The following is a 10,398-nucleotide window of genomic DNA, read 5'->3' as shown; positions in this document are numbered from 1 at the left end:
CCTCTCTAGATACATAGTGATATATCCTGCAGATTATTACACCTCTGACCTCTCTATATATACATAGTGATATATCCTGCAGACTATTACACCTCTGTCCTCTCTATAGATACATAGTGATATATCCTGCAGATTACTACACCTCTGACCTCTCTATACATAGTGATATATCCTGCAGATTATTACACCACTGACCTCTCTATAGATACATAGCGATATATCCTGCAGATTATTACACCTCTGACCTCTCTATAGATACATAGTGATATATCCTGCAGATTATTACACCTCTGTCCTCTCTATAGATACATAGTGATATATCCTGCAGACTATTACACCTCTGTCCTCTCTATAGATACATAGTGATATATCCTGCAGACTATTACAACTCTGACCTCTCTATAGATACATAGTGATATATCCTGCAGACTATTACACCTCTGACCTCTATAGATACATAGTGATATATCCTGCAGATTATTACACCTCTGACCTCTCTATAGATACATAGTGATATATCCTGCAGATTATTACACCTCTGTCCTCTCTATAGATACATAGTGATATATCCTGCAGACTATTACACCACTGACCTCTCTATAGATACATAGTGATATATCCTGCAGATTATTACACCTCTGACCTCTCTATAGATACATAGTGATATATCCTGCAGATTATTACACCTCTGACCTCTCTATAGATACATAGTGATATATCCTGCAGATTATTACACCACTGACCTCTCTATAGATACATAGTGATATATCCTGCAGATTATTACACCTCTGACCTCTCTATAGATACATAGTAATATATCCTGCAGAGTATTACACCTCTGACCTCTCTATAGATACATAGTGATATATCCTGCAGATTATTACACCTCTGACCTCTCTATAGATACATAGTGATATATCCTGCAGATTATTACACCTCTGACCTCTATATACATAGTGATATATCCTGCAGACTATTACACCTCTGTCCTCTCTATAGATACATAGTGATATATCCTGCAGATTATTACACCTCTGACCTCTCTATAGATACATAGTGAGATATCCTGCAGACTATTACACCTCTGACCTCTCTATAGATACATAGTGATATATCCTGCAGACTATTACACCTCTGACCTCTCTATAGATACCTAGTGATATATCCTGCAGATTATTACACCTCTGACCTCTATAGATACATAGTGATATATCCTGCAGATTATTACACCTCTGACCTCTATAGATACATAGTGATATATCCTGCAGATTATTACACCTCTGTCCTCTCTAGATACATAGTGATATATCCTGCAGATTATTACACCTCTGACCTCTCTATATATACATAGTGATATATCCTGCAGACTATTACACCTCTGTCCTCTCTATAGATACATAGTGATATATCCTGCAGATTATTACACCTCTGACCTCTCTATACATAGTGATATATCCTGCAGATTATTACACCACTGACCTCTCTATAGATACATAGCGATATATCCTGCAGATTATTACACCTCTGACCTCTCTATAGATACATAGTGATATATCCTGCAGATTATTACACCTCTGTCCTCTCTATAGATACATAGTGATATATCCTGCAGACTATTACACCTCTGTCCTCTCTATAGATACATAGTGATATATCCTGCAGACTATTACAACTCTGACCTCTCTATAGATACATAGTGATATATCCTGCAGACTATTACACCTCTGACCTCTATAGATACATAGTGATATATCCTGCAGATTATTACACCTCTGACCTCTATAGATACATAGTGATATATCCTGCAGATTATTACACCTCTGACCTCTCTATAGATACATAGTGATATATCCTGCAGATTATTACACCTCTGTCCTCTCTATAGATACATAGTGATATATCCTGCAGACTATTACACCACTGACCTCTCTATAGATACATAGTGATATATCCTGCAGATTATTACACCTCTGACCTCTGTATAGATACATAGTGATATATCCTGCAGATTATTACACCACTGACCTCTCTATAGATACATAGTGATATATCCTGCAGATTATTACACCTCTGACCTCTCTATAGATACATAGTAATATATCCTGCAGAGTATTACACCTCTGACCTCTCTATAGATACATAGTGATATATCCTGCAGATTATTACACCTCTGACCTCTCTATAGATACATAGTGATATATCCTGCAGACTATTACACCTCTGTCCTCTCTATAGATACATAGTGATATATCCTGCAGATTATTACACCTCTGACCTCTATATACATAGTGATATATCCTGCAGACTATTACACCTCTGACCTCTCTATAGATACATAGTGATATATCCTGCAGACTATTACACCTCTGACCTCTCTATAGATACCTAGTGATATATCCTGCAGATTATTACACCTCTGACCTCTATAGATACATAGTGATATATCCTGCAGATTATTACACCTCTGACCTCTATAGATACATAGTGATATATCCTGCAGATTATTACACCTCTGTCCTCTCTAGATACATAGTGATATATCCTGCAGATTATTACACCTCTGACCTCTCTATATATACATAGTGATATATCCTGCAGACTATTACACCTCTGTCCTCTCTATAGATACATAGTGATATATCCTGCAGATTATTACACCTCTGACCTCTATATACATAGTGATATATCCTGCAGACTATTACACCTCTGACCTCTCTATAGATACATAGTGATATATCCTGCAGACTATTACACCTCTGACCTCTCTATAGATACCTAGTGATATATCCTGCAGATTATTACACCTCTGACCTCTATAGATACATAGTGATATATCCTGCAGATTATTACACCTCTGACCTCTATAGATACATAGTGATATATCCTGCAGATTATTACACCTCTGTCCTCTCTAGATACATAGTGATATATCCTGCAGATTATTACACCTCTGACCTCTCTATATATACATAGTGATATATCCTGCAGACTATTACACCTCTGTCCTCTCTATAGATACATAGTGATATATCCTGCAGATTATTACACCTCTGACCTCTCTATACATAGTGATATATCCTGCAGATTATTACACCACTGACCTCTCTATAGATACATAGCGATATATCCTGCAGATTATTACACCTCTGACCTCTCTATAGATACATAGTGATATATCCTGCAGATTATTACACCTCTGTCCTCTCTATAGATACATAGTGATATATCCTGCAGACTATTACACCTCTGTCCTCTCTATAGATACATAGTGATATATCCTGCAGACTATTACAACTCTGACCTCTCTATAGATACATAGTGATATATCCTGCAGACTATTACACCTCTGACCTCTATAGATACATAGTGATATATCCTGCAGATTATTACACCTCTGACCTCTCTATAGATACATAGTGATATATCCTGCAGATTATTACACCTCTGTCCTCTCTATAGATACATAGTGATATATCCTGCAGACTATTACACCTCTGTCCTCTCTATAGATACATAGTGATATATCCTGCAGATTATTACACCTCTGACCTCTCTATAGATACATAGTGATATATCCTGCAGACTATTACACCACTGACCTCTCTATAGATACATAGTGATATATCCTGCAGATTATTACACCTCTGACCTCTCTATAGATACATAGTGATATATCTTGCAGACTATTACACCACTGACCTCTCTATAGATACATAGTGATATATCCTGCAGATTATTACACCTCTGACCTCTCTATAGATACATAGTGATATATCCTGAAGATTATTACACCTCTGACCTCTCTATAGATACATAGTGATATATCCTGCAGATTATTACACCTCTGTCCTCTCTATAGATACATAGTGATATATCCTGCAGATTATTACACCTCTGACCTCTCTATAGATACATAGTGATATATCCTGAAGATTATTACACCTCTGACCTCTCTATAGATACATAGTGATATATCCTGCAGATTATTACACCTCTGACCTCTCTATACATAGTGATATATCCTGCAGATTATTACACCACTGACCTCTCTATAGATACATAGTGATATATCCTGAAGATTATTACACCACTGACCTCTGTATAGATACATAGTGATATATCCTGAAGATTATTACACCTCTGACCTCTCTATAGATACATAGTGATATATCCTGCAGACTATTACACCTCTGACCTCTCTATAGATACATAGTGATATATCCTGCAGATTATTACACCTCTGTCCTCTCTATAGTTACATAGTGATATATCCTGCAGATTATTACACCTCTGTCCTCTCTATAGATACATAGTGATATATCCTGCAGCTCTGCTCTATAATGTATACCCCCATTATATAAGAGGAGCAGACGGCTGTTCTGTCCCCTGTAATGCTTTACACTGCAGCTCTGCTCTATAATGTATACCCCCATTATATAAGAGGAGCAGACGGCTGTTCTGTCCCCTGAAATGCTTTACACTGCAGCTCTGCTCTATAATGTATTCCCCCTATTATATAAGAGAAGCAGACGGCTGTTCTGTCCCCTTTAATGCTTTACACTGCAGCTCTGCTCTATAATGTATACCCCCATTATATAAGAGGAGCAGACGGCTGTTCTGTCCCCTGTAATGCTTTACACTGCAGCTCTGCTCTATAATGTATACCCCCATTATATAAGAGGAGCAGACGGCTGTTCTGTCCCCTGTAATGCTTTACACTGCAGCTCTGCTCTATAATGTATACCCCCATTATATAAGAGGAGCAGACGGCTGTTCTGTCCCCTGTAATGCTTTACACTGCAGCTCTGCTCTATAATGTATTCCCCCCATTATATAAGAGGAGCAGACAGCTGTTCTGTCCCCTGTAATGCTTTACACTGCAGCTCTCCTCTATAATGTATACCCCCATTATATAAGAGGAGCAGACGGCTGTTCTGTCCCCTGAAATGCTTTACACTGCAGCTCTGCTCTATAATGTATTCCCCCTATTATATAAGAGGAGCAGACAGCTGTTCTGTCCCCTGTAATGCTTTACACTGCAGCTCTGCTCTATAATGTATACCCATTATATAAGAGGAGTAGACGGCTGTTCTGTCCCCTGTAATGCTTTACACTGCAGCTCTGCTCTATAATGTATACCCATTATATAAGAGGAGCAGACAGCTGTTCTGTCCCCTGTAATACTTTACACTGCAGCTCTGCTCTATAATGTATACCCATTATATAAGAGGAGTAGACGGCTGTTCTGTCCCCTGTAATACTTTACACTGCAGCTCTGCTCCATTAGGTCACAGTTGTGATCTGTGACTCCTCCTTGTCTATAGAAATCTTAAATGTTTATCAATCCCCTTTGTTGCCCATAGCAACCAGCATGCATCTCATTACAGCAGAGCTGCAATTGGTTCCTATGGGCAACAGAGAGAATGTTCCTATAAGACTGCGCCATAAATCACCCCCATTGTGTAAGACGGCCGCCTCGGCTCTTTTCAGCTTCCTGACCTTCTCCGCACCTTCAGGCATCTCCTTGCCTTCTCCATGCTTTACACTGCCGCTTGGCTTGGTACAACTGGCCGACGCACGTCAACCCGTGTTCACATGCGGCAGTTGTGTCGCGGTAGAGTCAGAGGTTTGTTGTTAGTTTCCAAAAATGTAAATTTTCCCCAAATTTATTTAAAAAAAACAAAAAACACAACAACCACACAATGATCATTGGGCTGGTATCACACAAGCGCGTCACATGCCTGTTTTTGTTCTGAATACAAACGTAATAATTAAAATGTTACACGCGTGTGTGAATGCAGCCCAACCTGAGAAAGACATCAGTACAGGGGAGCAGTGTTTCCCAGTCCCAATCAGGGGGCCTACAGCTGCTGCAAAACTACAACTCCCAGCATGCCCAGACAGCCAAAGGCTGGGAATTGTAGTTTTTCAACAGCTGAATGTGCACATTGAGATGAAGAGACGACTTCTATTACTTTAACCCCTTAATGACCAGGCCAATTTTATTTTAGCATTTTTGTTTTTTCCTCCTCGCCTTCTAAAAATCGTAACTCTTTTATATTTCCATCCACAGACCCATATGAGGGCTTGTTTTTTGCGTCATCAATTTTACTTTGTAATGACATCCCTTATTTTACCATAAAATGCACGGCGCAACCCAAACAAACATTATTTATGGGGGAAAATTTAAAAGAAAGCCGCAATTTAGCAAATTTTGGAAGTTTTTGTTTTCACGCTGTACATTTTATGGTAAAAATTACGATTTCTTTATTTTGTGGGTCAATACAATGAAAATGATTGATCCCCATGTTATATGATTTTCTACATTTGTACTGCTTAAAAAAACAAATCTCAAACTATTAACAAAATTAGTATATATGAAATTGCCCTATTTTGACCACCTATAACTTTCTCATTTTTTCGTATATGGGGCGGTTTGCACCATGATCTGTCGTTTTTATCGGTACCACTTTTGCTTAGTTTGACTTTTTATAAATTTTTTTGGAATAAAATGCGACAAAAATGCAGCAATTTTGGACTTTTTAAAAAATATTTACGCTGTTCACCGTATGGGATATTTAATATATTTTAAAGGAGTACTCCGGCACGCACTTTTCTCATTTTATCCCGTCCGGGCTGCAAAATAAAAGAAAAACTTTTTCTTACCTGCCAACGAGCCCGCGGAGCTCCGGTACAGTCCAGTACAGGTGTTCGGTCCCCGGGCTGTTTGCTTCTTACTTCCTGTTAGTCCGGCACGTCACACGGAGCTTCAGCCTATCACCAGCGGAGGCGGGACATCGCTGCGGCCAGTGATAGGCTGAAGCTCCGTGTGACGTGCCGGGCTAACAGGAAGTAAGAAGCAAACAGCCCGGGGACCGAACACCTGTACCGGAGCTCCGGGGGCTCGTTGGCAGGTAAGAGAAAGTTTTTCTTTTATTTTGCAGCCCGGACGGGATAAAATTAGAAAAGTGCGCGCCGGAGTACTCCTTTAATAGTTCAGACTTTTATGCATGCGGCGATACCAAATATGCTTATACATTTTTTTTTTTACGCTTTTTGGGGGTAAAATGGGAAAAATGGATGATTTACGTTTTTATTTGGGGGGGGGGGGGGGGAGGTCGGGAGATTTTTCACTTTTTTTTTTTTACACTTTAATAGTCCCCATATATCATTTGATTGCTAATACTGATTAGTGCTATGCATGGGGCATAGCGCTGATCAGTGTGATCGGTGCTCATCGGTTCTGATCTACTCGATCTCAGACCAGAGCTGAAGACCCCTGGAGACGGACGGAGGCAGGTGAGGGGAACTCACAGTGCTGCAGGCGATCCGATCATCCATTTAAAGTACCGCACTGCCGCAAATCTGTATTGATCACAGCATCTGAGGGTGTTAATGGCGGACATCCGCGCGATCGCGGATGTCCGCCATTACTGGCGGATCCCTGGCTGCTGATAGCAGCCAGGACCTGCCACGCATGACGCGAGTACCGGTCCGATGCTTGTGGTCATGGTGGAGGGTAAATGTACGCCATGGTGCTTTAAGTACCACGGCACCATGACATACATTTACGTCCATTGTCGTTAAGGGTACTCTGCCCCAATACATCCAAAGGATAGGGGATAAGCAGTCCCCAGAGGTGTCGTGGGGCCACCCTGTCCTACAGGTGACGCTGGTCACGGCCGGCGCTGCTGATCATAAACTGTGGCCACTTTAAGGGTAGGGTCACAGCTGGAGGCACACTATGGGTTGGGTCACCGGCAGATCTGCAGCGTAAAATACGCTGCGGATCCATTACGTGTGACCCTACCCTAAGGGTGTATGCACACGTACAGTATCCTGCGCAGAATTTGAAGCTGTGTTGTTATTTGGTTTACATTAAAATCTGCAACTTCAAATATGCGCATTACTTCTTCCATAGAAATGCGGTGCGTGAAGAAGGCCTTAGGGTGGAATCTCCCTTTAATAAAGTTCTGAGGACGATTATAGGACGAAGGTGAAGTCATCCGTACAGTAACCAGCAGGCGTAATCGGAGAAGCCGGGGGCCATGAGGGCCCCACTGATATCTGACCCTGCTGGGAGAGATGCAGGGGCCGATACAAAGCTTCACACCCCTACACATAATGCAGGCTTTATCCTGCCGTCCAGCATTTAACCTCTTCACAGCCACTGAGCGCCCAATAAGCTGCCACCTTCCACAGTAAGGAAGGGGTTAACCGCACAGGCCCCTTTAAAGCCTCCCCATTGCTTCCCCCTCAACAATGTTCTTCTCTCCGGCCATAAATCTCATTAACATTCAGAGGTTCCTGCCCCGAAAAGCTCTGCCAAGGGAAAGCAGGCGGCAGTGCCCGGGGGATGAGCTGCCAATCCTGACTCAGCGCCCCCTCACATGCAGAACGCCGTGACCTGACCCCTCACACCCCAAAACATATGAGAGGGTCCCGGCCTTCAATGACAGGAGACAAATGGTTAAGTAGATAAAACACAATCCTTCTGCCAAATTGAATACAATTTACATTTTTTTTTTGTTGTTAATGGTTCGTTACAGCTGAAGGTTCGTGCCAAGAACAACTGCCCGTTGGTGCCAGCTAACCAGATCTCTACCCAGCTAATGGGGAAACCGGAGCAGACTCACAGCATACGTCAGATCTATTACATCAGAGCTGCATTCACAATTCTGCCACACCTGTCATGTGGGAAACATCCCCAGTAAGGGTTAAACCGCAGCGTTTTGGGACAGCGTTTCCCGAACAAGGGTGCCTCCAGCTGTTTGCAACAGTTGGAGGCACCCTAGTTGGGAAACACTAATCTAGACCCTAGGTATCCAACCTGCAGCTCTTCAGCTGTTGCAAAACTACAACTCCCAGCATGCCCGGACAGCCTAAGGCTGTTCGGGCATGCTGGGAGTTGTAGTTTTGCAACAGCTGGAGGCACCCTAGTTGGGAAACACTACTCTAGACCCTTGGTATCCAACCTGCAGCTATCCAGCTGTTGCAAAACTACAATACCCAGCATGCTGGGAGTTGTAGTTTTGCAACAGCTGGAGGCACACCGTTTGGAAAAAGACTGCCACACCTGTCATGTGGGAAACATCCCCAGTAAGGGTTAAACTACAGCATTTTGGGGCAGTGTTTCCCAAACAAGGGCGCCTCCAGCTGTTGCAAAACTACAACTCCCAGCATGCCCGGACAGCCTTCGGCAGTTACATAATCCTTGATGAAGTCACCCATTTCTGGTCATGTGATTGTTTCCTCCCAAAGTGTAACAATCTACATGGGTCACAAGTTATGTTTCATGACTCACCACTGGATGGCAGTATTAGCCATCTACCCCTATTACTCTAGATCAGTGTTTCCCCAACTAGTGCGCCTCCAGCTGTTGCAAAACTACAACTCCCTGCATGCCCGAAAAGACTCCAGCTGTCCAGGTATGGAAGGAGTTATAGTTTTGCAACAGCTGGAGGAGCCCTGGTTGAGAAACCCTGATCTAAACCTCTCATGTGTGATACTGCCTGCTGAGCTGTGTATCAAAGCCTGTTTTCCAACCAAGCTGCCACCAGTTGTTGCAAAACTACAACTCCCAGCATGCCCAGACAGCCTGGATGGGAAACACTGGCCTAAAGCCCTGTGACTACCACTCTAGTTGAAAAACTACAACTCCCAGCATGCCCTGACAGCCGAAGGCTTTTCGGGTATGCAAGGAGTTGTAGGTTTTGCAACAGCTTGAAGGCACCCTGGTTGGGAAACACTGATTAAGATCAGCAGAATGGAGAGGTTTCATGACTCGCCACTGGGTGGCAGTATTGGCCATTTACTCCTATCACTTTAAATCAGTGTTTTCAACTTGTGTGCCTCCAGCTGTTGCAAAACTACAACTCCCAGCATGCCCGGACCGTCTTTGGCTGTTCTAGTTGTTACATACCATCAGACAGCTGTTGTGGTAAAGGTTCATGTACCCTGAGGAATCTACTGTATGGAAAAGAAATGCGTCTGGATCAAAACTTTTGACGTGTCTTTCAGACAGTGTCTCCCAACCAGTGTGCCTCCAGCTGTAGCAAAAATACAACTCCCAGCATGCATGGACAGTCTTTGGCTGTCCTAGTTGTTCCATATACCAGACTGCTGTTGTGGTGAAAGTTCATGTCCCCTGAGGAATCTACTGTATGGGAAAGCAATGCGTTGGGATCAAAACTTTTAACATGTCTCTAAGACAGTGTTTCCCAACCAGGGTGCCAGCAGCTGTTGCAAAACTACAACTCCTAACATACCTGGATAGCCCTAGGCTGTTCGAGTATGCTGGGAGTTGTAGTTTTGCAACAGCTTGAAGCACGTTGCCCTAGATCAGCAGGGCACATATGAAGCACACCGCAGGCGTACCGATAAATAAAATAGCGCTGT

Source organism: Hyla sarda, chromosome 11, assembly GCF_029499605.1.
Source record: "Hyla sarda isolate aHylSar1 chromosome 11, aHylSar1.hap1, whole genome shotgun sequence".
In the NCBI taxonomy this organism is placed as follows: domain Eukaryota; kingdom Metazoa; phylum Chordata; class Amphibia; order Anura; family Hylidae; genus Hyla; species Hyla sarda.
The sequence above is the reverse complement of the archived record's forward strand: the minus strand, read 5'-3'. Positions refer to the sequence as shown.